Source organism: Rattus norvegicus, chromosome 9 (assembly GCF_036323735.1).
Source record: "Rattus norvegicus strain BN/NHsdMcwi chromosome 9, GRCr8, whole genome shotgun sequence".
Taxonomy (NCBI): Eukaryota; Metazoa; Chordata; class Mammalia; order Rodentia; family Muridae; genus Rattus; species Rattus norvegicus.
In genome coordinates this window covers 45644767-45672062 of record NC_086027.1, presented here as the reverse complement: position 1 = coordinate 45672062, position 27296 = coordinate 45644767, and the positions used below count along the sequence as shown (strand labels likewise).

At 45.8% G+C, this 27296-nt stretch overlaps 1 long non-coding RNA gene and 1 pseudogene across 1 annotated transcript in view; one reads left to right on the top strand and one right to left on the bottom strand.

Moving 5' to 3' along the window:
- Nucleotides 1-2413: 2413 nt before the first annotated feature.
- Nucleotides 2414-3376, bottom strand: Hdac1-ps10 (Histone deacetylase 1, pseudogene 10; annotated as a pseudogene).
- Nucleotides 3377-8225: 4849 nt separating this feature from the next.
- The window catches only part of LOC120094664 (uncharacterized), a 46560-nt gene continuing 27489 nt past the window's right edge, over nt 8226-27296 (top strand). The window contains exons 1-2 of the long non-coding RNA XR_005489095.2: nt 8226-8262; nt 10270-10423. This is a non-coding gene — a long non-coding RNA (uncharacterized LOC120094664). The remainder of the gene's footprint in view (nt 8263-10269; nt 10424-27296) is intronic.

Here is a 27296-nt window from a genome sequence, read left to right as displayed (position 1 = left end):
CAGTATAAACCATTGTGGAACCTTCATGGCTCCCGCTTTTACCTTGTTAGGTTGTCATCCCCTTCAAACTTCCTCAGGAGCCACACAACAGCATCAGTTAATAAAAAGGGCCAGGTGTGGTGGAGCATAGCTTTGATTCCAGCCCTCGGGAGGCAGAGGCAAGTGGATCTCTTCGAGTTCTAGACCATCCACAGCCAGGGCTACCCAGCAAGACCCTGCTCAAACAAACATCAAAAGAAGAGACTTGGGCTAGAAGAGGGAGGGTCTGGTGGAAATCCACTAAGCACACATTCTTGCGGCTTCCAAGAATTCCTAGGCACAGTAGTCAGCATTAAGATTCTTAGCCACAGCTGCCCTTTAGGGAGCCCACACTCCTCTCTCAGTGAGCCTCACTCTCTCCCTGGGCACCTTTGTTTCTATTTTTAAATAAACTTTAACCCTGAGTCCACTGGCACACCCTGACTTTCTTCTCTGCCTCAAACTCAAGGATTCCAATTTTACTTAAAGATTGAGGGATCACTGGGTGCTGTGGTGACAGCCTGGAGCTGTGTCCTGTGGCCGCCGCCACTGCCACGGCAACTTCATTATGACTACTCTGCGTGCCCACTTCTTTTTCTTTTCTTTTAAAGTGAGCTTTAAAATATTTATTGTGCTCGCAAGTGTGTGCAGTCTCAAATGTGACAAAGAGGATGTGTGTAAGCCAGAGGGAGGGGGGTTCTCACCTTCTACCATGTGGTCCTGGGGATCGAACTTAGGTCCTCAGGCTTAGAGGCAAGTACCCTTTACTCACTGAGCCATCTGGCGGCTATCTTTTTTCTCTAAATAGTTTTTTTCTTTTGTTAACATTTATTTAATTTTTTAACTTAGTTTTTTTCTCTGTGTATATGTATGGTGTGTGTGCCTGTATGTTCTTGTATGTCATGGCAGGAGAGGGTGTCTGTGTGTGTGTGTGTGTGTGTGTGTGTGTGTGTGTGTGTGTGTGTTTATAGGTCTGAAGTTGATGCCAGAATTCTTGATTGCTTTCCCCATTATGTATCTGATAGTCTAGGCAGCCAGCAGGGATCCCACATCTCTGCCTCTCCAGTGCTGGGGTCACACACAGCTTCTGTGCCTTTATGGATTCTGGGGACCAGCTCTCTAGTTTGTATGTTTGTGCAGTGTGCCCTTTGCTCACTGAGCCATTTCCCCACCGTATCAGAACCCAGAGCACCTGCTGCTCCGGTCCCCCCATCCCCCATCTGCAGCTAGGTCTTTATCTACCCCAGTGGCCCATTCTGCATACAGGTGGGAAGCTTATCATCGTCCTACCTGACAGGGACTAATGGTGGCGTACCACACACGATAAATACATATTAACCAAATGGGCCTCCTTCCCCCACCCCCAGTCACATCCTGAAGGTCATACATCCGGCACACCCACCAGACAAATGAGAGACCTCCCCTGCTCCTCCTGTCAACCCGGAATCATAGACAGCTTGACCTTAAGCACAGTGGAGATGAGTCACTGTGTGGCATGGACCCTCCCCGTCCTTCTGAAACCTGCTTATAAGAAGGGACCCTCACTCTGTCACATAGGTTCAAGCTCTCCTCAGAGTCCCACCGACTTGTCTTCTGTGATGATTAAAACATAAGTCAGCACTCGGGAGGCAGAAGACAGGCGGATCTCTCTGAGTTGGAGGCCAGCTTGGTCTACAAAGTGAGTCCAGGACAGCCGGAGGTGGTTACACTGAGAAACTCTGTCTTAAAAACAAAACCAAAAACAAACCCAAAAGCATCTCGCCTAAAAAGGCAATGTGCTTCAGCGTCTCCACCGAACCTCAAACCTGAGCCCTTCACAGCCCAGGTTTTGAATTTGATCAAATTTAAGAAATGAAAGCCACAAATCAGACTGAGATTTTTTTTTTTGGCATGGCTGCATAAATAAATCTCTCCAGGGAGGGAGGGAGGGAGGATGGGAGGGAGGTGGCCATTGCAAGTGTCCACCTGGCACATCAATGTCACAGGAGGCCATTGTTTTGGACATGGCTGCTGCACTGGCTTCAACAGAGCCATCAAATATATCCAAGTCACTTACCTTAAAGTTTCATGTCATCCAAGTTACTGTCTGACATTCAGGGGAATTAGAGCCAGAATTAGAGCCGGAACAGCAGAATTTCTCAAGCGGGTCAGGTTCAACCTGTATAATAGCGAAGTCTTTCTGCTGGGGTCCTCACAGGACCCCAGGTTTCACAGGGGATGCAACCTGCGGTTCTGCAGTCAGTTGCTCCACTGTTCTGCCTGGCCGCCTGCCTGCCTCAGGAAGCAGCTCCGAGCCCACCACCTGTTCTCTGCTTCTGCTCTGTTCAGCGTTCAGCCCTGTGCTGGCCAGCTGCCCTTCTCTGCAGGCTGTCTGACTACTCTCTCACGAGCCACGTTACAGCGATATCATGATATTATGTGTGGTAGAGTCACCTCTTCCCAGCATTAGCAAGGGCAAGTTGGAACTCTCGCGAACTCCACACACTTGGTGCGCCCTTTGATGCAACTTAATGACCCCCGGATAGGGTATCTGAGCCGCACTGTAAGACCACTGTACTAGGCTGGAACATCTCCATTACTTTGGATATGACTGGCTTGAAAATGGGGCCCAACATCTACCCCACCTCAGAGTGGGTAGTTAACAGCGTAATACCGGCCTTTGTCAGCCCCGATATCCCGTATCACCCCAGTTCCTGGGAAGTACTCTCCGTATTTATGAAAGGGCACAGTCATGACCCAGTGTGTGGTAGAGAAGGCTCTTCATACTGTCGCCATAGTGAACATCAACGTTAATATACAGCACCCTCTGGTGACACGCTAGCAGCCTCGGGACGGCCAAGACGATATCATTGATGTAACGGATGCTTCGGACTTCTTTGCATGAGGCAGGCCCCCTGCCCAGTTCACAGCAGCGTCTGTCTGCTACTTATTAAGTTTTACAGTTCTCACCAGAGAGCAGCCACGGGTAAACAACTGACTAAAATCAAACAATCCTGGAGAGTCCTCATCAACGCTGAATCTCTGCATCTGCTTGCTGTATTCAGCCATGTTATCTGGGAGAGTTGAATGTAAGAACTTAATGTACTCATCACTGTGGTACTTGGTCATCTCAGCACTGGTTCATGAGGGCGATAGATTTCTATTTTTTTCGGTAGAGACCATAGTTGAGTAGAGACACAATTTGTTGTGTATGCAGATTCAGCGAGGCTTCACAGGGTGGCCTTGTCCGTAACAGGAGTTTCCAACATACCTGTCGTAGTAGTAACAGACTCTCCTCTTGGTGCCTCCAGTCTCTACCATGTTGCTGACCACCTGGCTCTCCCACCAGTCTGCCCTTCCTTTCTTAATATGTTTTCTCTAATGCATTTCTGAATAAAGTTTCATCGTCATCCCTCTGCTTCCCCCACCCCCATCCAATTCCCGGCTCTAGAATACAATCTTAGTGGGTGCCCCAGAATGCTGACCCAAGTCTGTAACAGCTAACAATGTGCTGATCTCTGGGTAGTTAGGGTACTGATTGGGACCAGCTCAAGGATGATGAAAGCTGAAAGAAGTGCAGGGTGGAGGAGGCCCCATCCATCTGCGTCCATGAGAGTAAAACACGGGACATCTTGGTCCTTGATACACCCTGGAGAATTAAAGTAGTAGGTCTCAATCTAGTAATTCTACAGAGGTGGTCTGTGTGTGCGTGCATGTGTGTGTGTATATGTATGTATATGTGTGTGTGTATGTGTGTGTATGTATATGTGTATGTGTGTGTATGTGTGTGTGTATGTGTATGTGTGTATGTGTGTATGTGTGTATGTGTGTGTATGTGTGTATGTGTGTGTGTATGTGTGTGTGTATGTGTGTATGTGTGTGTGTATGTGTGTATGTGTGTATGTGTGTGTATGTGTGTGTATGTGTATGTGTGTATGTGTGTGTATGTGTGTGTATGTGTATGTGTGTATGTGTGTGTATGTGTGTGTTCGTGTGTGTATGTGTGTGTATGTGTGTGTATGTGTGTGTATGTGTGTATGTGTGTGTGTATGTGTGTGTATGTGTGTATGTGTGTATGTGTGTGTATGTTTGTATGTGTGTGTGTGTTCATGTGTGTATGTGTGTGTGTGTTCGTGTGTGTATGTGTGTGTGTTCGTGTGTGTATGTGTGTGTATGTGTGTGTATGTGTGTATGTGTGTGTGTATGTGTGTGTATGTGTGTATGTGTGTATGTGTGTGTGTATGTGTGTGTATGTGTGTGTATGTGTGTATGTGTGTGTGTGTTCGTGTGTGTATGTGTGTGTATGTGTGTGTATGTGTGTGTGTATGTGTGTGTATGTGTGTGTATGTGTGTATGTGTGTATGTGTGTGTATGTGTGTGTATGTGTGTATGTGTGTATGTGTGTGTATGTTTGTATGTGTGTGTGTTCATGTGTGTATGTGTGTGTTCATGTGTGTATGTGTGTGTATGTGTGTGTATGTGTGTGTGTATGTGTGTGTATGTGTGTGTATGTGTGTGTATGTGTGTATGTGTGTGTATGTGTGTGTGTATGTGTGTGTATGTGTGTGTATGCGTGTATGTGTGTGTGTATGTGTGTGTATGTGTGTGTGTATGTGTGTGTATGTGTGTGTGTATGTGTGTGTGTATGTGTGTGTGTGTAAAGTCTGACTGATGCTCAGATTCCATGGGGTTCAGATGGAGCAGGAGAGAGGACACAGAGTAAGGGAAGTTACGAGGACATCAATTTTTTCTTTTGAGACAGGGGCTCATGTAGCCCAGGCTAGCCCCAAACTTGATAAGTAGCCAAAGATCGGCTGGAACCCTTAATCCTCCTGCCTTTATCTTCTGAGTTCTGGAATCACAGCTGTGTGCCACCATTCCCGGGTTATGTCGTGCTTCGATCCACTGGTTTGAATTTGGAGAGAAAGATATCATCACCCTCTTTTGCTAGCAAGATGGAACCAGTGCCTGCCTCCCAGCTGCCTGCCCTGGCAACGCTTCGTCTTTCTGTTTTGCAGAATATACAATTTCTTTGCATAACAGAGAACATAATCTCATTTTCTCACTGGCTACACAGCTTAGCTTTCAATCAATTATCCCCAAATACATTAAAAAAAAAAAGAAAGAAAAGGTTTCCATTTCGCCTCTCCGCCTGCTTGGTGCTTGGTTGTCCCTGTTAAAGAATTTGCAAATCAATTGCACTAACAATACTCTCCACAAATTACCTTCAAATGCCTGTGATGTCACCACAGTTAATGGTTAATGTGTGTCCTGATAAATAATGCATCAGGAAGTGGCTGGGCCCCCTCTCTGATGTTCAGTGTGAGACAGCCTGTTATGATGAGCAGCTTGGCTCAGCTGAACCCCAGGGCTTAGCCAGGTCAACAGATGAAGGCAAGACCATTCACCGCTCTGCCCCTGCCGGGAACTTGGCATCTTTCAGCTCTGATATACAAGGGAGTTACAGGTGTCCTATGGCCATAGGGAGGGTCTAATTGACTTTGCTATGGGAGGTGGGGATGGTAGTATGGCTCACAGAGAAGGAGGTATCTTGGGAGTGGCTGGGGAGCAGAGAGCTTCCTCAAGTTTGACAAACCCCTAGCCCAAGGTTGCCAAGGATTTGCATTCCAAACATATATTTTGTTCCCTGTTACATAAGCAGGGCAGAACTGGGATAGTGTCTTACACTAAATAGGGCTTTGCATGAAGTGCCTGGATGTGTTCTAAGGTGTGTGGCCTTGGGAAGAGATGTGTGTCCCAAGGACTCAGGCTTTATTTGACTTGTCTAGGCTGAGATGTAAATAGCCAGAAGGTGCATACCAGGCTTGTGTAGTGTCTTTACATCCTAGATATGTGTTCACCTTTGCAACCATCCACCATGGACTACTTCCTGAGTAAGACAGGCCACAGGGACTTTGGACATCTGTCCTCTGAGGTTGTAGTTTGTTCTGTCCAGAAGTCATCAGAGACTTGGCTCAGGGAGAGTTTGAGGGGGTGGGGCTGGCAAGGAGGTGGGCCCTGCTTTGTTTTTTTCTGACATACAGACTGGTTGTATAGTTACCTTAGAGACTGTTGCAATAGCTGAATCCTTTAGAGTTCTACCCCGGGGTTGGTTTGATTGTGGAAGGTAATTTGTTTAAAGGAATGGGCTCGCTTTCCTCACACAAATACTGCTCATACTAGTGTCTTAATAACAAGTATGTTTTGAACACGAAACTCAGATCTCAGGGCTTCTTTCTAGGACACCAAAATAAATGGCAGAGTGGCAGCACCAGCCCCAATCAAAGGTCTTGAGGTGGCCTTAGCTCTCTGTCCCCAATGTGGATGGGTATTACCTCTGACATACAAGACAGGCTTTCTAAAACCAGGATGTCTGACCACTCCTATTTGTCTCCAAGACAACCGATCTCTTTTTTTCTTTGAGGTGACACTTGTGTTTTGTATTGTCAAAATTAAACCATATATCTCAAAACATGGCTTGAGGTGTCAACAAAAGTCTCTGGAAAGAAACCGTGCCTTATATGGAAACTTCTGTGAGGCCTGTTAACCGATGAGAGCTTCAGCGTGTGGAGAGATTGGGACATTGCAGTACCAGGGCGTAATTACACTCTAATTTGGGCAATCTTTTAGTATCTTGTCTCTCTTTTTTTTTTAATTACATTAGTGAGATGCAGAGTACTCATGGATGCCAGGTGATGACTCCTGGGAGTCGGCTCCCTTCCTCTACCATGTAAGTCCCAGGGAAAACCATTGGTGGTCTTGTGACAGGAAGGAGAGGGATGAGGGCGTTCATCAGGAACCCCTCCCATTCTCTCCTGTCTCCTACATCCATGGGGCAAAGGCCTCTCTCAATGGGATCCCTTTGCATCTTTTGGCAGCCTCTTCCCCCCCCCCCCCGCCTGGACATGGAAGAGGGGGGCACGGCTTTTGAATGTGGCGGATCCTGGTCAGCCACAGAACAGCGGAGGGGGTGCTATGGTGAGTGGATGGGGCACCACGGACTCAGGAACGGAGGAGGCTGAGTCCATCTTCCCTGACCAGAGAATGCAAACGTGCATACCTTAGATCTAGACAGAGCCAGGCTTGAGACCTTGTGCAAATTATATCCCTGTCAGGGCCACTCTCCATGTCCACAGATGCTCGAGATGATGACGGTGTTTGCCTCTGGAGTATGTGATGAAAGATGCCCAGGATACAGCAGGTCCTCACAAGCACAGCCCTGCTGAGGGACACTGGCCATTTGCCTGCTCTGAACCCTTACAATTCTCAGTTTCCATCACACCTTCTAATGCTTCTCAGTGTGGATCCCAGCTGTGGTACCCCGATTAAAGCATCCCCTTCCAGGGAAGCCGGTCCTGATGTCTCTTCCCAGCAGGGCTTGTTATTATGTCTTCTCCCTGGGTTTCTGTGTATTGACATTTGATTGCATCCGGCTTCGCACTCAGAGTCCTCCGTATATTAAGCTCTAATTATTTTGTGTGTCCTTAAATAGAGACGGCAAAATGTCACTTACCGCGTTAATTGGGGTTTGTTTTATCCCCCAGCAAATGTGTTGCGCAGGTAGGTTGAATTCCCTTTGCTCACCAACTCCCCATCTGCTTGTCGAGCATTGTCTAGAGACTCCTAGGAGCTGGGTACCCAGGCTTCAGCAGACAATCACCTCTGCCCATAGACCTTCCAGATCACAGGCCACCAGGCCCGTTAGCTTTCAGTCACCGTGACAAATACCTAACTTGTAAGGAAGGAAGATTTGCTCTGTTGCACTAAGCCATCACACTTACTTTAGAAGTGTGGGACACAGAGTGGCAGACGCTGCGAGAGTGGTTGAGAGAATGGGAAGAGATAAAGTGCTGATGGGTCTTGCATCTGTCTATGGAAGCCACCTGCAGTGAGGGAGGGAGGGGAAGCAGGATTTACACGATTTATATTTTGCCTCCATATATGCCTTCGAGTCATATATGATGTGTTTTATAAAACCGTGTGCTGTGGAAGGGGGTACGTCAATGGGTCCATGCTGAGGTGTTATCCCCCACCTCTCCAGGTAGCAGAGAGAGAGAGAGAGAGAGAGAGAGAGAGAGAGAGAGAGAGAGAGAGAGAGAGATCAGGAACATGTGGAAAGAGAAGGAGAAGGGGGTCAGAGAGAGAAAAGAGGCATAGAGTGGGAGAACAAACAATCCCTTTTATAGCAAGCCACGCCCACCTGGCTGTTGCTAGGAAACCTGTAGGGCAGAGCATATAAGGAATGCTGGTGTCCACAGAAGCCAGGTAAAAACATCCACCTAAGGATGTGAGCCACTGTGTGGGAGCTGGGACTCAAACCAGGGTCCTCTGCTCTTAGCTGCTGAGTCATCTCTCCAGCCCTGTGTTCTAGTGAATTTTAAGCAGGGATCACATTTGTGTCTTAGAAAATCTAAAGTGGCAGGTTTGGGGTAGAACAGTTAATGGGGCCTGGTGGGAGGCAGGACAGATGGTGTCCAGATGCTACAGTTCTGGGCAGGTCCAACTGGGTCAACAGAATCCAGATGGTGTGAAGTGTCTGGAATTGTCACAGACAAGACACTGCGGTGCCATGCCCCTGGGGGGCTTCTGTCTTTCCATTCATGTTTTTCCAGACCCTGGATCCCATATCCTGTACAGTGTGCTGGCCCACAAGCTTGGCCCATAGGCGTGCTGCAGGGGTCAGGACAGTGAGGTTTGTTTAGAGAAACCCAGCTTCCTGGCTGATTGAGATGTCAAGAACAGGAGCTGGGTGCAAAACTTGACAAGCCGGGTCCTTTATGGTGGAAGGAAAAAAACGACCCTTGGTTTTTACCTATGTGTAATGGCCTGTGCATGTCCTTGGCCCCCTCATCCCAGATAAATAAATGAATGCTAAAGAGAAAAGAAAAATAATAACATAAATGAATGGTTCATCAATATGCCATTTAATTTTTAAATTTTAGGGAATGTATTCATGCCCAGGATTTAATGTATATAGTGTGGTCTGGCCAATGCAGGGCGAGGCACCTTTAGTAGCTATGTGAACTACTGGAGGGCTTGTCTGTTGACATTCCCTAAGAGATTCTGTATTCTTTTACACAGAGGTATGTTCTTTGGTGCATATACCGTCCAACATGTTACCTTCATGGCTGAGAGGCAGAACTGAACATGGTAGAACCTGAGAAGCCAGGAGCATACCTCCACAATGGACACACCAAAAGACCAATACAATCACTGAGTGTAGTGGGTGTGGGGGGCAAAGTCAGGGTAATTGGCCTCCGGCCTCCAGAGACAGCTTGCTGGGGACTTCTGTCACTGTGGTCTCTAACTCAGTGGGGAGGGGTCTGGGGGTTGCCTACATTCTCTGATTCGCAGCTGTAACTACACAGCCTCGCCTTTCACCCCACCTAGTCTGCCCGGTAGGATTTATGTGATACCTGTTGCTATCCCAAGGCTCTGGCCAGGCCTCTGCTATAACCCTCAAGGTCTCAGATTTGTCTTCAGGTCTGTGTGTCACCAATCACGGTGTAAAAGAAAAATTGGACAAGGCAGAGAGGACTCTAGGATGAGGCGGTCCAGGCACTTCTCTTAGTTATGGCTATGTTGCCACTGGTGGCAACACTGATAGGTGTGGCTATAATGGGAAGGGGTGGGCCATGAGATTAGCTGTGAGTTTATCCACTCACAGCTGAGTGTACTGACCTCTTTTTCTATTATGCTGATAGGCCACTCAGGGTAAAATCCTCATCCCAACATTGTGCAGGTCAGACTGAGCTTTATTACTGTCTCTGTTGATCTCAGACCTCAGAGAAGCTGTGGTTCAGGGCTTGGGAGGTAGTTAAGTCAGTGAGAACTAGAGTTCCACCTCCAGAAACCAGGTAACGATGGCTGTAATCCCAGCACTCAGGAGGAGAGACAGGCCAATCTCTGGGGCTTACGGGTCAACCAATCTGGGTTATATGGTGACTTTCTGGCTAGTGATAGACTAGCCAAAAACCAAACCAAACCAAGTCAAACCAAAAAAACAGGTGGATGGTACCTGAGAAACAAAATCCAAACTTGTTCCTTGAGGCTCACACATTCGTAGATGCAGCTCTCCCATCCCTAGGATGAGGACTAGGTGGATGGGGATGCTTTTCCTCAAGGCTAATGAGCTGGCTTTGACTCCTGGCATGGTAAGAGGAACCAGTTCCCTCAAGCTGTCCTCTGACTCTCACATACGCACTGGGGTATTCTGGCATGCACACCCATACATACTAAATAAACAAAAGTAAACTTTTGCTTTTCTTTCAGAGAGAAAGAAAAAACGATGGCTCCCCACAAGGACATGAGGGACCGGAGGATCCTGTGTCATAGCATTTTGCAGAGCATGTCAAGTATGAAAACCTCCGCCGTTCTTGATGATTAAGGTGGCCTTCTAGGAGGTGACCTTGAGCAGGAACATTGGGTAAGATGAGAGCTCTTTGCCTATTGTTTCCATAGCCATTGAAATCACAGAGAGAAGGGGGGAAGGGGAGGGAGAGGGAGAGAGAGAGGAGGGAAGGGGAGGGAGAGGGAGAGGGAGAGGGAGAAGGAGAGGGAGAGGGAGAACAAACCTAGCTCTGAGGTAGCTCTGAGTGAGATCTGGAGAGAACCAGAGAGTCTGAGATGAGAGCTCCATCACATCGTTTAACTCATTATACTGAACGGGCCAAGGCTGGTGGGCTGCCGTGCCAAAGCTCCACTAGAACGAGGTGGGAGCTATTTCTGTCCCTTCTGGCTTGAAGTTCTGTGCACAGATGATGCCAATAAAACTTCCCTGGGAGGCTGCTACCATGGCCACTGGAAATGGTGGCAGATTAAGCATCTTAAAATTCGATTGTGAAATCAATATGCCAATTACAGTAGTTAAACCTCTGCAGAGCCAAGTTCCCTTTTCTTCCCTGGTGGCTGCGTGGCTCAGGATTCAGGGCTGCATTAAAGTGTCATTCAAGGCCAGGCTTGTGGTTTCCTCTTCGCCTTCGGGAGCCCTATATTTTCTTTCTGACTTCTTTTGTCTCTCATCGAAAGCTGTTGTTAAAAACTGGCACTCTGGTGTTGGGAATGCGGCTAGGAGGTACAGCACATTCGGAGTCATGGTACTTCCTACATGTCCTACGAGCCCCATAGCCTAAGCATACATTTTATATTGCTTCCTGTAAGAGCTATCTCCTCTTTCTCTTGGCGTATAGCAGAGTTCTCAAAAACCCAGTGGCTAAAGAAAATATCCATCATTTGTGTGGCATCTGATGTGTGGTTCTTATGCTCAGGACTAGTGTTTTAGTTACTTTTCTGTTGCTGCTAGAAGACATCATGACCAAGGCAAGTTATAAACGAAAGTGTTTAATTGGGCTTGTGGTTTCAGAGGGTTAGAGTCCACAATAGAGGAACAAAGTCATGGTGGGAAGAACAGTTGAGAGCTCACATCTCAATCCATAAGCAGGAGACAGAAAGCACACTGGGACTGGCATGAGTCTTTTTAAACCTCAACGTCTGCCTCCAGTGATACACCTCCTCTAACAAGGCCACATCACCTAATTTACTAACTGGGGATCAAGTATTCAAACATGAGAACCTATGGTGGTCATTCTCATTCAAACACCACATTCCACTATCTGGTCTCTATAGGGCTCATAACTACGTCATAATGGAACGCTCATTTACTCCATTGTTAGAAGTTCGCCTAGTCTTTCAACTTCAACTCTTCTGATCTCTCCTGAGACTCAAAGATTCAACTGTAATCTTATGTAAAATTAAAAATTTATTACATACTTTAAACATATGAAGGTACAGAACATACATTACCATTCCAAAGGAATGGAGGCATAGTGAGGAAACATTGGACCAAAACCAGACCAACATCAAAGAGCTTAGAGGGCTCAGCTCTTCGAGCTTTGCTGCCTTCAGGATCCCCACCCTGCCTCACATTGGGTCCAATACCCATGTACAGCTCTCCTAGGCAGCAGATATACAATAGCTCGGGCACCTCTAAGTCTCAGGGTCTTCAATGCAACTTTCATGGGCCTTCCTGCCAGCCATACGTTGTCTGGCCTCACATGCTTTTTTTTGAGGGGGGCTTATTTTATATATGTGAGTACACTGTACACTGTCTTCAGACATACCAGAAGAGGACACCAGATTCCTTTATAGTTGTGAGCCACCATGTAGCTGCTGGGAATTGAAGTCAGGACCTCTGGAAGGGCAGTCAATGCTATTAACCACTGAACCACCTCTCCAGCCCTGTCAGAGGCCTCTTTAACCACAGAGGAAGATTCTACATCTCTCTTACTCATGTATCTTTCATAACTAAAGTAAGATGTATGTGGAGGTTGCTGCTATTTTTTTCACTATCCATTTAGGGTGAATCCAGGCCCTCAAATTGAATCACATTTGTAGCACCTTTGATTAGTCATTGCCTTTTAGGAGCAGACAGTTCCTTAGGCCTTCTCCCCTCGACCCCCCCCACATTGTAAGCTTAGCTGGGTGGGGTCTTACACTGAGATCACCCCTCCTTTTGATTCAATGAAGATCAGGCTTCTTAAGCCTGTCAGCACTAGAGGTGCTACAACATTGTTTCCTTCTACTTATATCTCTCAGCACTAGACTTGCTGCAACATTGTTTCTTTCTCCCTAGGTCTCTCAGCACTGGACTTACTACAAACATTGTTTCTTTCTCCCTAGGTCTCTCAGCACTGGACTTACTGCAACATTGTTTCTTCTCCTTAGGTATCCCAGCACTAGACTTGTAGCAACTTTGTTTTCTTCTACTTAGGTCTCTTAACACTAGACTTTCAGCAACATTGTTTCCTCGTGCTCTTTTGCTCTTCATACTGTATATTTGAATTTATTTTTGCCCTGCATTTTTTTTCATTGTAGGCATGAACACGAGTAATTAGTAATGATCATAAGACAGAGCCAATATTAGGGTGCCTTGAAACCTCCTCCACCAAAGAAATTAGTTCATACTTTTTGGCCTTCAGCAAATTCTTAGGATAGGGATAGAAGACAGCCAGATTTTCTGCTAAAATATCACATGGGCTCTGGGCCACTTACTATTAAAGCACCCACTTCCCTTTTATCTTCTGCTCATCTTGGTTGTCAAACTGACTGCATGTGGGATCAACTAAAACCCAAAGAGCTCAGCACACCTGTAAGGGATTTTCTTGATTGGATCATTTGAGGTGAGAAGACACAACCTTAAATCTGGGCCACACCTTCTGGTGGCAGACTACAAGAAAAGACATGGGGGAAGGAAGCTCTTGCTTTTCTTCTGCTTGCCTTCACTTTTCCTGGCAAGTTTATCTATCCTGTTACTGAGGCATTTCTTTGCTGGTGTTAAAAACTACTCTGAAGAGATTCCAATGTACATAGTCTGAAGACCAGCTAGAATTCTCTGGGGGCCTTCAGCACCAGATTAGAACCACTGAGACATCCAATCTTGTGGACTGAACAACTACCAGGGGATCCTTGTCCTTTCCACTGGGAGACAGTCTTTGATAGACTACTAGGACCACAATCTGTAAGGCACTCTAGTAAATCTATAGGTATATATGTCTGACAGTTTTGTTCCTTTATAGAGAACGCTCTCTAACACAGATGGTCTAAGTCAACCTTAGCTAGGTCTGCTCTTATAGCTGTGGTCAGTTGGTAGGTCATCTGGGAGTGTGTTGTTCTTTAGGGGCTTCCTTTTCAAGTCTGGAAGAATGTCAGTCCATTGGCTGGGATGAAGGGCTCGGGGTTGTAAATCTCCCTTCCCCAGGGGCAGCCAGACTTGATCCTATGTCGTGGCATTTTAGGCTCTCTCTCTCTCTCTCTCTCTCTCTCTCTCTCTCTCTCTCTCTCTCTCTCTGTGTTTGTGCATTGTTATATTAGAAGTCATGTCTCATCTCTTCCTAAGTGTTGAGGTTTAAAAGTAAATATTTGTGTCAACTGGGTTTCTGCTGGTGATGTTCACTGGGCATGCTTACTTCTATCTCTTGAAATATTATGCAATACTGCCATTTCTTCATTAATTGATTTTAGACATTGTTTATTGACTGTAGTGGGAACTGGTGATTGAGCCCTCCATGAACTTCCTTCCCTTGGCTCTTCCTCCACACTCAGCATACTTTTATCACAACTTTTGGTTAAATCAATAGTCAGTGTTTATGTCATTATGGCAGTAGATTATGCTTCCTGCAAAGTAAAGTGGAGCATGATGATGTTTCTTTCCTGGAGTTAATGCCCGCATGTTTCCCCTTTATTGAGATTTCTGTGTCCCTGTCTCTGCTCCTTTGCTAAATGCCACATTAGATCAGTTAAATGTGAATTCATATTACTTCCCAAGTAGCTAAATTACTGCTCTATCAATTTCCACTTTTCCCGGATCATCACACTTGGGTTCCTGGCCAGGATGGCGCTTTCTGTCCTGACCCTCACCCTTGGTCTTGTCTCATAGCTCCTCTTAGCCCATTGCAGCAAGACTGGGATGATTCTGGGCCCCTTCCTTAGTTCACACCTTTGTTTTGCTGAAGCACATTTTCTAGCATCTCTGTAAGAACATGCTCATTGCAGTATTCTTTTTTTTTTTTTTAGGGGGGAGTCCTTTCATTTCTATGTGTTCCTCTTAAATGAACTCTGAGACATGGGCTTGAATAAATGTGATCCATTTAGAAAATCCTCTAAAGGAGCAGGACTGCAGGATTGGAATAGTAGGACGTCGCCTGCTGTAGGTGAAGTGCTAGTCTTAGGCTGGTCAGAATCAATGCAAGGCTGTGGAGCTTCCATGCTGATGCTCTGGCCACTCGATGGCTATAGGTCCCTTAGGATTGAGAGTGGGTACTGTAGGGGAGAGTTATCTGAGGACCATTTTGGTCATGAGACTCTGCAAGCAGCTACTATAACTGGTGGCCTGAGGTTGGGAGAAGCCATCTTGGAGACCCTAAACCAGCAGGTTCTGTGTTCAACATAGGCTGATAAGCCACGATTATTGGAGAGGTTATAAACAGACAGTTTCTAAGTAGGGCATTATGATGGCTAATCTTGTCCACTTGATGGGATTTAGGATCACCATGAAAAACAGATCTCTGGGCGTGTCTGTTAGGGATTTTCTAGATTAGGTTAATTGAAATAGGAAGACCCACTGTAGCTGTAGCCAGCACCATTATTTAGGGTGGGGTTCTGATGGAACAGATAGGAGAAAATGATCTGAGCAACATCATTTATCTCTGCTTTCTGACTGTGGATGTGATGTGAGCACACCCTCACCTTCCTGCTGCTATGCCTTTCATGTCATGACTGACTGTACCCATGAAACTGTGAGCCAATGTCAGGATGGACTGTACCTGTCAAACTGTGAGCCAATGTCAGGATGGACTGTACCTGTCAAACTGTGAGCCAATGTCAGGATGGACTGTACCTGTCAAACTGTGAGCCAATGTCATGGCAGACTGTACCCATCAAACTGTGAGCCAAAACAAACCCCATCTCCATTAAATTGCTTTGGTTAGGCATTTTGTCACAGCAACAAGTAAGTAACACAGGACTCTTTCAGGGATTTTTAGAATGACACAGAACTGCCCCAGGGTAGTGGTATGGTGATAGGGTAAGCGAGTTGTGGTGGTAGAGTGAGGTAGGAGGGTGGGAAAGCTGCTCTTATGGAGTTATAGAATTTGACCTTCAGCAGTCCCAGTCTCCTGGAAGTGGGAGGTTGGGCCCCTTAAACTTCTGTATAGATTTAGCATAACATAGAAAGAAATCCTCTCCCCACTGTCCCTGATTGAGTCTCAGAAGGAAACTGTAGTCCAGAGAGAATCTTGGACTGGTTAAAGGATGTGACACCTTATGAGGCTAGGTTTCCAGCAGCTTTGCTGATTGCTTCCCACATGTAGAACCTGATCGCATGAGTCCCAGAATGTGAATCTTTTGGACAGAGGGGAATAAAAGTTGGGAGAGCAAAGCAAGCATCCCACAACCTGTGTATAGAGTTCTACATTCGATGTGGATTTTTTTTTCTGAGAATGAATGAATGGATTTATGTACACATGTAGCATATGCATACATGCTTGGAGACCAGAGAGGGTTGGCAATTTGTCTCGTTCAAACAGGTTGGCCTTATTCTCTTTAGACTCAGTCTCTTGTGTGACAAAGGCTTGGTCCCCAGCTAGTGGAAACTTAGGGGTGCTAATTGGAGGTCATTCATTGGCAATGTCCCTTGAAGGGTATATTAGGACTTAGCTTCCCCCACTCTCTCTAGCTTCTATTATATAAGTGGTTTGCTCTTTACCCTCAGCAGTGAAGTTCTGCTTTGTCACAGGCCTAAGGTGATGGGTGTCCCCGCCAGCGGGGACCCAGTTATTCAGGGTCCTGAAGGGGCGCTACCCTTGGGCCTAAATGGGGGGCGAGAGAAGAAGGAGACCAAGCAAGATTCTGTTGTCAAGGTCTCGTTTATTGGGATGAACGTTACAGCTTTTAAGGCTTTCAGGTAGGGGGAGTGACCTTTGTGAAACATGAAGGAGGGGGAGATGAGGGTATAGGCAGTGATAGCTGGAAGCAAAGAAGTCAGGCGATGAGGTCAGGTGGTGGAGACACCGGGTGTAGACTGAGGAGATAACTGGTATCTGCTAAGGGAGCTGAGGCATCCCCTGAATGTTACCTTCCTGTGCCGTAAATTCATGGGAGAGGCTTTGTCCAACAATCTCAAGACTTAAGGCAGTCATCTTAGGGGTGAGTCTCTGTGGCCAAACAGCCCAGAGTCACCTAGTCACTTTGAGCCATGCAGTCAAAAAGCGGCTAGGCCCAAATCCAATATGGCTCCGTACAGATGGGGACAAGAGATAAAGTTAAAATATCAAGTCAATATTTTCTCTTTTGAGCTGCAGTACAGGATATTTGAAACTATTGTGGTGTGACTCAGCCTTAAGTGATGTCTAATTGAGTGACAGAAAAAGTGACAAATCAGAGAAAGATTTGACAGACTAGGCTGTGCCCATCTCTCTTGAGGACAGAGAGGAAAGGGAAGCTACTTAAGGGAGAGACAGACAGTACAGGAAGAAGAGAGCACAGTACAGGAACACCATAGAGCTCATGAAGAGCAGAACAGTGGAGTTGTGAGGGAGAGTGGAGCACAGACAGAGGGAGAAGGAGGCAGTTTTGCTGGGAGAATTTTACAGAGATAGATTGAAGAGAGAACAAGCTAGACACGGGTAAAGACAGAACGAGCAAGAGAATGAGGAGCCAGAAGATTAGGACAGATATAGTCAGTTTGAGGCCACTTTGAGCAATTCATGAGAAACTAAGAGAAGCCAGGTTGAATTAGTCCTTTTGGAGAGGAGTTTGAGCCAGAGCAGTGAAGCAGAGCTCAGAAAGAACGAGAAGGGAGAGCTTATTCCGCAGTACGTCTTAGAGGCTGAAAACATTCTAGGCCTAGGTTAGATTGTACAGAGCTAAGAAGCTTCCAGGGCTAGGTGCAGGTTAGTAGGCAGAGGCACCAAGCCTCAGAGATGACAATTAAAACAGGAAAATAAAAGTTGCTTTTACAAAGCTGTGTTTTTTGTTTTTTTGCTTTTTTGGGGTTGGGGGAAGAGGTGGTGGTTGTCACAGCAACCGAAAGCTGACTAATGTAGCTGTCCCTTTAGCAGTGAATTGCAAGAGACCTGACAAGGGTGGTCAACCTTCTCTGCTTACCTACAAGTCAGGGAAGAAATGTATGCCTCTAGGAAGAAGCATGGTGGCCTCCACCATTTGATAAGCTCCCTGCATTCTTGGCTTTGTAAGGCTCAAAGTGAATCTTAATGCTGGAAGACACCCCCCCGACCCCCAAGTGAGAACAGAGTTCGATGCAAATGCAAGAGGTTTATTTTTCTGGCATGTTGTGTCGACCCTCAATCTACCCCTCGTAGTGAATGACTAGAAGGCAACCCCAATTGGCTGTTACAAGCAGTTTTTATACTTCTTAGGGGCATAGGTTACATCAGTAAGGTTACAGTTCAAACTTACTGGCTAAGTATATTGGCCTTTGAAGCTAATGGCTAGCAAGCGTGCTGTGCATTTGAACTCTACCTGGGATTTTTCAGAGCGTCAGTCTGTACGTTCTGAGAATTTTTTACTCAAGAATGTTCCTGTGGGTGGAGAATAGAACTTGGCCTAGCCTTTTCCCCAGGTGGGAGGGGGAAGTTGTAAGGAGGGCGTGGGGCTGGAAAAGCCCTCAGGGTCCCTCAGCTTCTTCCTGTGTGAAGTTTGCTGTCTTTCCTAGGCATTTACAGTACACAAGTTGCTTATGTCTGCAGGAAGGGAACAGATGCCACACGAGACCATAAGCCCCTTCTCATCTCATGCCCTATAAAGGGTCTGCAGGTCTTAGGTGGATGCTTCCAGGGCAGGTAGTATAAAATGGATGCCCGACAAAACCATAGACCTTTTCTCTATTAGAGTCTGCTGATCTTGGGTCATGGCTATCAGGGGCAGGTTATGTTCAGGACACATTACAGCCACAGGCAAGATACCTTTGGGGATAGGGGCTGTGGGGGACAGCTCAGCTGCTTCGCAAGCATGAGAATCTGAGCTCGATCTCCAGAACTCAAGTCAGAAAGTCAAGCGTGTGGTATACATTGGTAATTCCAGGGCTGAGAGGGCAGCAACAGATAGGTGTGTCTCAGGGCAGCTGGCTAGTCAGCCTAGCCAAATCCAGGTGAAAGGGAGGGAACTTAAATGGTCTTAAGGAAGACACTCAAGGCTAACAGTGGGCCTCCATATGCATGCACATACATTCACATAAATACATGTATGTACACACGTACACACACACACACACACACACACACACACACACACACACACACACATGGAAAGGACACATACTATTGGAACGAGAGCTTTCATGGGGGTGGTTGCAACAACCCAATGTCCATAAAATCCTCTTTCCTTCCCTGTGTCTACTCTCAAGGCAGCTAGAAACACAAGGGACCCTCCTGCCCCTTGGGGGAATATCCTGGCTCCTTTGATGAGCTGGTCACTGCTAGTTCTGATTCCACACCCTTCAGTTTAAGAAGAGCTATCTTTTGTCTGGTCAGATTTGCATAAATTATGTGCATCTGCTGGTGCCTGGACCCTCAGTGTAACAAAGAATTCCCAGTCCCTGTGGGATGGGGTCTGAAGCTGTGGCATTCACTTCAGATGAACTTTCTGGGTGTTTGTGCTGTGTCTCCTTCGAACTGCTTAAGCATCCACAATGCCCAAATCCTAACTCTAGAGTATTCCAAAATCTAACTTCACTGAGAATGTATAAAATTCTCCCTTAGATTGTGTATATACGAGACATAATGAGTTCTGGGGAGGTGGCCCGGTCGGTAAGTGCTTGCTGTGAAAGACTGAGGAAGTTTGATCCCCAGAACAAATACAACAGAAAACCTGCCATGGTGGTGGATGTTTGTAGTCCAAGTGCTGAGGAAGTGGGAGCAGGTGGCTGTCTCAGTCACGCTGGCTAGCTTAGCCTAGTCAGCAAGCTGCAGGTTCGGCGAGAGATCAAGGTGGATGGTTCTGAAGGCCAGCACCTTAGGCTGACCTCTGACCTCCACATGCCCCCACCCACCCCTGCACATTCTTCCCAAAGACACCTAAATCTACTCTAAGATTATATTTGAGTCCCATGCCCAGGATTTCTCATTATTTACCTGTGCCAAAACTGAAAAACAAAAACAACAACTAAAAACAACAACAACACCCCCCCCCCAAAACCCTAAAATGGAAACATTTCTGGTCTCACAAATTTCGGATAAGGGATCCTCAACCTGTTTTCATTTTCTGATGCTGTATAATGATTGTCCCAATGTTACTAGTCACAGTCCCCGTCACTGCAAAAGGCAGGGTGACTGGGTGCTCTGTTCAGTGAATCACAGGGTAGCATGGGAATTTTGTTAGGCTGAGCTTTCTTTTAGAGGATCTAGATGCTTCTTTCTGGTTCCTGTGGTCGCAGGGGTGCTTGTAGGACAGAGCTCATGCTACCTTGCTGGCTGGTATCCCAGGACTGCTTTGAGCTTCCTGTCACCCACCCCTAACCCCAATCCTGTTCCCCTGTGCCTTCCAGCTGAATTACCTCGAGTCTATTTCAGGCCGATTTAAGAATCGGGGAAAGTGTCATGTGACTGGGACGAGTGTGATTCCATCCTACCCAGGAGGATGATTTTTTTGACTTTGAAGTCATTGGTGCCACATGGTATCTTAATCTCAAAGGTCAATCTACCACAGTCTTTTAATATGTCTACATATGTTCATGTGCATCCATGTATATACATGCATGTATATGTATAGAGGCCAGTAGTGGTTTGAATGAGAAATGTTCCCCAGAGGCTTAAGTATTTGAACACTCAGTCCCTAGGTGGTCGGTCTCTGTGTTTGAAGAGACTTGGGAGGTATGGACTTGCTGGAGGAAGTCACTGGCTTTAAAAAAAAATGTGAGTTCTGTAGCTCGAATTGATGTCACCACATGTGTGATGCAAGGGTTTAACTAACTGAGCTATTACTGTGGTGTCCCATGGTGTTCTCAGTCCTAGGATTTTTCAAGGAGTACACATCTGAGTAGTGGATGGGGTTCGTGAGAGAATTCTGCCTTCTCCACTCTGAGCCAGAGTCCCTGTGGGAAGAGGCCTGGGCTTGTATGCTTCTCAATTGTCCTCTCTCCATTGATGATGAGGTAGGTACAGATAGCCCTAGTCTTAGGGAGAGAGTTGGAGACCATGCTTTCTGCTTAGCTCTGTTTCTAGCTACCCTAGTATCATAGAGAAGTCACAGCCTCTCGTGAGGTCTGTTAGTGGCTAAATGGGAGCCAATGAATCGGTCGATTTTGATTGCTTGGTAGTTGTCCTACTGAGGCCTGTGAGGTTAGCCTGCTCCTGGCAGGGAGTTTAGGGTTAGTCGTGCTTGTCAAAGATGCTAGACAAGAGACTGGTCTCTCTAACCATCTACTTTCTGAGTTTAGAATCAATAATTTGCAAGCTTCTACTAAATGCATATTTATAGATGTCTTCTAGGTGCCAAGGGCACATGGCATTATTGCCAAGATATCTGCTCTCGACAGAGTGTCAAGAGGTCACCTCATGCATGCCGGCAATTAACAGGAAGGCTCTTGGGGATAGTATATGGCACAGCTTTGAGCTGGATTGTGACCGGCACAATAAGGGTCTCAAGACTGCTGCAAAGAGATAAGAGGTAGGGAAGGCAGAAAACTCACATTACGGATGCCGTCTGCCAGGGACCATGGTTGCCTGTCTTGCTTGCCCTCCTGAGTATATGCTATACCTCAGTTTAATAAACTAGAAGCACAAGGATCAGACAGTTGAATCATTTACCTGGGATTCCACAGCGGGGAAGAAATATAAAGACATCACCTCTGGAAGAGCAATAAGCATTGTGGTGTTGAGTTGCTTCCATGCACGGGATAGCTGGAGAGTCCCTGCCTCTCAACCATTCTTATTCCATAGGCATTTACCAATCAACTGATAATCCCTCTTTAGACAGGAAACAGGAAGCCTGGTGCACACTGCCTATCAGCGAGAAAACATCCCTTTCGCTCAGGGGACATTAATAGCCGCAGAGTCAGGGGCTGCTTGTTCCCAGTTTGGTTCCTAATCACTCTCTAAATCCCTTATGGCCTGTGAAATAAACATGATTAACTCCAGGAGTTGGCTTGTGAAGCCTGCTGGAGAGGAGGTGGTGGCAGCCCAGGGACAGCTCATTTGATCAGAGGTGGCGATTGCTACCTCTGCCTCTGTGTCCAGGGCAGATAAAAGTAAGGGAGGATGGTGATGCTTAATTAACCCTGCGCTTCTTTGATGGGCTCATTAGCATATAGACGAGGGTCCTCTCCCAGCTTGGATCTGATGCTTCCTCTGTTCTTTGCAAACGGGTGTCAGGTGCTTGCTTGGGAAGTGGCGGCCCAGGCCTTGTGGATCGCACTCCCGCCCCCTTTTATTTAATTTACTTTGTTTTGGTGGAGCTGGGGCTCACACTTTTTTTTTTAAGATTTATTTTTTATATATAAACACACTGTAGCTATCTTCAGACACACCAGAAGAAGGCATCGGATCCCATTACAGATGGTTGTGAGCCACCATGCAGTTGCTGGGAATTGAACTCAGGACCTCTGGAAGAGTAGTCAGTCAGTGCTCTTAACCGCTGAGCCATCTCTCCAGCCCTGGGGCTCACACTGAAAGCCCTATACTAACTAGGAGAGCACTCTACGGCTGTGCTGTGTCCCCAACCCCCTTTCCCACCTTTTATTTTATCTATTTTCATTTCCTTTGAGTGTGTGTGTATGTGTATGTGCACATTCGTGTGTGTGTCCATGCCTGTGTGTGTCCATGTGGAGGCCAGAGAATAACTCTGGGCATTGTTCTTCAGGTTCACTTCAGGTACTCTATCTATCTATCTATCTATCTATCTATCTATCTATCTATCTATCTATCTATCATCTATCTATCTATCCATCCACCCACCGATCGATCTATCTATCTATCTATCTATCTATCTATCTATCTATCTATCCATCCACCCACTGATCGATCGATCTATCTATCTATCTATCTATCTATCTATCTATCTATCTATCTATCTATCTATCATCTATCTACCTATCATCTATCTATCTATCTATCTATCTATTATCTATCTATCTATCTATCTATCTATCTATCTATCTATCATCTATCTATCTATCTATCTATCTATCTATCTATCATCTATCTATCTATCTATCTATCATCTATCTATCTATCTATCTATCTATCTATCTATCTATCTATCATCTATCTATCTATATCTATCTATCTATCTATCTATCTATCATCTATCTATCTATCTATCTATCATCTATATCTATCTATCTATCATCTATCTATCTATCTATCATCTATCTATCTATCTATCATCTATCTGTCTGTCTGTCTGTCTGTCTGTCTATCTATCTATCTATCATCTATCTATCTATCTATCTATCATCTATCTATCTATCATCTATCTATCTATCTATCATCTATCTATCTATCTATCTATCTATCTATCTATCTATCATCTATCTGCCCGGCATCTCTCAGGCATCTACCCATCCTATTGCCTAGGACAAGGATTGCAAGCCCATGTTATCATGCTTGGCCTTTTCCGTGTGGGTTCTGGGGATTGAACTCAGGGAAGGGCCATACTTGGTGCTTCCTACTGGTGAGGCCCAGAGAGATAGTGTCTACAGCATGAGATCATTGTTTCATCCAGGGATGATCAACGTGAGACTGATCAAATAACAGCTATGTCAGGCATGGCACACACCTTTAATCCCAGCACTTGGGAGAGGTAGGTGGACCTCTGTGAGTTCAAGGCCAGTCTGGTCTACAAAGTGAGTCCCAGACAGCAAGGGCTACCCAGAGAAACCCTGTCTCAACAAACAAACAAACAAACAAACAAACAAACAAACAACAAACTGAGAAAACCAAACCAAACCAAACAACAACAAAAAAATAACAATTGCAGTGCATTTATACAACATGTGAGCTCCAAAGTGGAACCAGATGGAGTCCTGGCCCTGTACTCCTCTTGGGCTGGGGCAGAGTTGGGGGTGAGGAAGGTGGTGTTACTCAGTCAAATGCTTGTCTCACATGTATGAAGACCTGGGCTAAGATCTCTAGAAATCACATGAAAATCTGGGCATGGCCAGCATGGTGGCTCATGTGATGAATTTTAGCACTTGGGAGTCAGAGGCAGGTGGATCTCTCTGAGTTCTAGCAGCCTGAGCTATATGATGATATATCTGAGATATGCCAAGTGTCAGGGCAGCTAGAAATATACAGTGAGAACGCCATCTACAAACAAACAGAGCTAGGTCTCATGGGATGAGCCTATGGTTCCAGCAGTGGTGAGATGGGGTGGGGTGGGGCTTGTAGGCCTCCTACTCACTTGGCCAAGTTCCAGGCCCTGAGAGAGTCTGTCTTAAAAAAGGTGGGTGGTACTTGAGTAACCCATGGTCATCCTCAGATCTCCACAATCATGTGTACTCCCACAACTATACACATACACACAACACACACCCATCACACATACATGCATGCACACACATATAGATGTACATACATACATACATACAACACACACCCATCACACACACATGCATGCACACACATATAGATGTACATACATACATACAATACATACCTATCACACACATGCAGGCACACATACATATATACACATAGATACACACACACACACACACACACACACACACACACACACACACACAGACTTCTCCTACATACCCAAGGGAAACCGAGTAAGTTCCATATGACCTCCTACTGACCCTCGTGTAACTTAGGACATGTGCTGTGAGCACACTGGCAGCCTAAGCTGACTTTTCAACTCTACACTGTTCAGTAAGTATCAGTGTCCTTTGTCAAAGTGAAGGTGCTTCTTGGTGATATGCACCTGACATCTGAACAAGCTGATGCCTTCTTCTAGCCTCTATGGGCACCTGCACACGTGTCACAGATAAACGTACATACAAATGAATGAATGAATGAATGAATGAAACCCAACACAACATCTTAGCACAATAAAAATTGGAAACAGACAGACAGACTGACAGATGAATTTTGTACTGGGGAGATAGCATAACCAGTAAAGTCCTTGCTGTGTGTGTGTGTGTATGTGTGAACCTCAGTTGTTCCCAATAGATTGTTCATATTTTGCTGTTGTTGTTGTTGTTGTTGTTGAGACACCGCCTCCTACTCACCTGAGATCACTAGTTTGGCTACTAGTCTGTTCGGCCAACAAATCCCAGAGATCTGTCTGTCTCTGCCTTCCTAGTGCTGGAATTAGAAAAGCATGTGGCACCTTTGTCTCTTCTGACGCTTTTAGCTTGAGTTCTAGGGATCAAAACTCAGGTCCTTCTATTTGCTGGACAAACATTTGATTGACTGACCCATATCACCAGAATCTATTGTACTATGTCCTACATTTCAATCTATAATCTGTTTTTGAGTATTTTAAAAAGAAGTCTCTGCTCTGTCTCTCTCTCTGTCTCTTTGTCTCTCTCTCTGTCTCTCTGTCTCTGTCTCTCTCTCAACAGAACCCATTGGACATATTTGTGTGGGTCTAATTATGAGGCTTCTAATTTGCTCTGTTGATTAATGTATCTGTCTCTCAGACCGTGCTGTCTTGCCTTGTGTACTAATGCCATTTTTTCTTTATGTTTTATTTTTTTCCCTTATTTCAAGATTATCTGCTGCTCTGCTTTTCTATTTCTGGCTGAAGGCTCCATTTCTAGACTGTCCTGGCAGTTACCAGCTGGAACTGGCATCCGGTGGCTTTCGCCTGTCGCCTCTGCACACATGTCTACATTGCTATGTCTGACCTATTACAGATAACACAATATTTTTGCAGGTTTTCAGAAGCCCCCAGAGTCCCCTGCCTTGGGATTATTGTAAGATAAAGTCCAACCCAAGCAGTTGGAGAGGCATCTTGGGAGCCGAGGAAAGATGTTTGCTTGGTAACGAGTCAAAAGCACCATCGTCCACCTTCTTTTTTCTTTAGCTTTTTTTTTTTTTTTCTTCCTTCAAGTGGCAGTGATTCAGCTGCGGTTCCAATTAGGACATATGGTAGAATTAATGAGTCCCTTCCACTGTACATCATGGGCCGAATTCAGTTTAGAGAGGACATGAAATTGTCCTTGAAGATTAGAGCGCCAGCAGCTGTCACCCTCTAGGCACCTACTAGATGTCTCATAGTGGCAAGTTGCTGGCTAACACATGTCATCCTCACAGTGACGCCAAGGGTTGGCATCATTGCGTTCTGGAAGGGGATGGACTACATTTGAATGGAGCATGATTTAGTTGGTAGAGTGCTTACCTAATATGCATAAAGCCCTCATCAACCACGAATGGTGATGCATGCCTGTAATTCCTGTGCCCAGAAGACAGAGGCAGGAGAGCCAGAGCTTCAAGGTTATATTTGGCTTTATAATCAATGCTAGGTCACTTTGAGATATCTGAAACCTTGTCTCAAAAAGTCAGAAGAAACGATGAGAGCCTCTTTCTTGTAGGCTCAACTACACAAACTCTAGCCATGGGTTGGCTTGTGCAGCTAACTCTTAGGTGTTAACAGGGAAACCTATGGAAAGCAAGGACAGGAAGCCATAGGACCTAGAACATCTACATATGTCATGAGATGGAGTCCTTGGGTCCCAGCTAAGGGTGGAGTCATTAGTCTGGTCCCTAGACAGACTGTACTATGGCCTTTTTAGGCACAGATGGCAGTCCTGCTCCTGGGACATACATTCGCTTCACGCTATTTACTTCTTGCTTATGAACTTGGGTTGTTGGTCAACCAATCAAGTCTCTGGAACTCAATGGAGCATCTCCAGGAAGATCAAAGAGGAGAGAAGATGGGAGGCATTCTGGCTGGGTGCTTCTCTCTTCATGCCTCAGCTGAACACTCAGCATTGACCGCATGTGACCTGGGACAGGCCCTCCTCCACCTTCTGACTTGAAGGGAGGTCAAACAACAGGATGTTCTAAAGGGAAGCGAAATATTCCGTTCTGCCTGGAAGTGCCTTAAGCTCAGGAAGTAAAAGCTCTTCTGGAAGTAACTGAAACAGACCAGATTCACGAGGCCCCTCCTTCCCCAAGTATATTGAAACTAGGAAGACCTCTGACAGACACTCAGGTTGACTTACTTGGAAGAGGCTCAGAACTTGAATTACTAGGAAAGGATATCGTTACAGTGTATTGTTTCCAGTTTTATGAGATTTGATGGCATCCCCACTGTGCTCTGCTGTTGGCTTACTATAGAGGTGAGAAGTCATTTGCTCTTGTTTCTCCTCAGGAATAAATGTCACATAGCAGGTGCCACCATGGGAGATGAGCACATTGCTAGGAGATTCCCAAGAGACAGTTTTTAAGTCACTCTGTGTGTGTGTATCTATATACATGTGTGTGATATATGTGGAGGCCAGAGGTCAACCAGGGATGTAATTCTCAAGTTCAGTCTACCTTATTTAAGACTAAGTATCTCACTGGGACCATGGGCTTGCCAATTACTCCAGGCTGGCCCGCCTGTAATCCATACAGATTAGCGTGTCTCTACTCTGCCAGTACTGGAATCACAGTGCATATTCCCATGCCGGCTTTTTATGTGGGTACTTGGGAATGATTGCAGGACAGAATGCTTTTTTTTTTTTTTTTTTATGTGGGTATTTGGGCATGATCTCGGGGCCTCATTCATTCATTGTTTATGACAGACTCCAGACATTTTAACTCATGAGTTACAAGGTTGCTGAGGTCTCTTCT